The sequence below is a fragment of the Arachis duranensis genome, chromosome 9, assembly GCF_000817695.3.
Source record: "Arachis duranensis cultivar V14167 chromosome 9, aradu.V14167.gnm2.J7QH, whole genome shotgun sequence".
Classification (NCBI taxonomy): Eukaryota; Viridiplantae; Streptophyta; class Magnoliopsida; order Fabales; family Fabaceae; genus Arachis; species Arachis duranensis.
Window position 1 is genome coordinate 33,049,319 of NC_029780.3, and position 610 is coordinate 33,049,928.

Below are 610 nucleotides of genomic sequence, written 5' to 3' on the forward strand. Positions count from 1 at the left end.
CTACTTATGAGTCTTGGCCGTGGCCCTAAGCACTTTGTTTTCCAGTATTACCACCGGATACATAAATGCCACAGACACATGACTGGGTGAACCTTTTCAGATTGTGACTCAGCTTTGCTAGAGTCCCCAGTTAGAGGTGTCCAGAGCTCTTAAGCACACTCTTTTTGCTTTGGATCACGACTTTAACCACTCAGTCTCAAGCTTTACACTTGGGCCTTCATGACACAAGCACATGGTTAGGGACAGCTTGATTTAGCCGCTTAGGCCTGGATTTTATTTCCTTGGGCCCTCCTATCCATTGATGCTCAAAGCCTTGGATCCTTTTTACCCTTGCCTTTTGGTTTTAAGGGTTATTGGCTTTTTCTGCTTGCTTTTTTTTTCCTTCTAATTTTTTTTGCCATTTTTTTATTTATTTTTATTTTTTTCGCAAGGTTTTGCTTTTTCACTGCTTTTTCTTGCTTCAAGAATCAATTTTATGATTTTTCAGATCATCAATAACATTTCTCTTTGTTCATCATTCTTTCAAGAGCCAATAATTTTAACATTCATAAACAGCAAGATCAAAAAAAATATGCACTGTTCAAGCATTCATTCAGAAAACAAAAAGTAT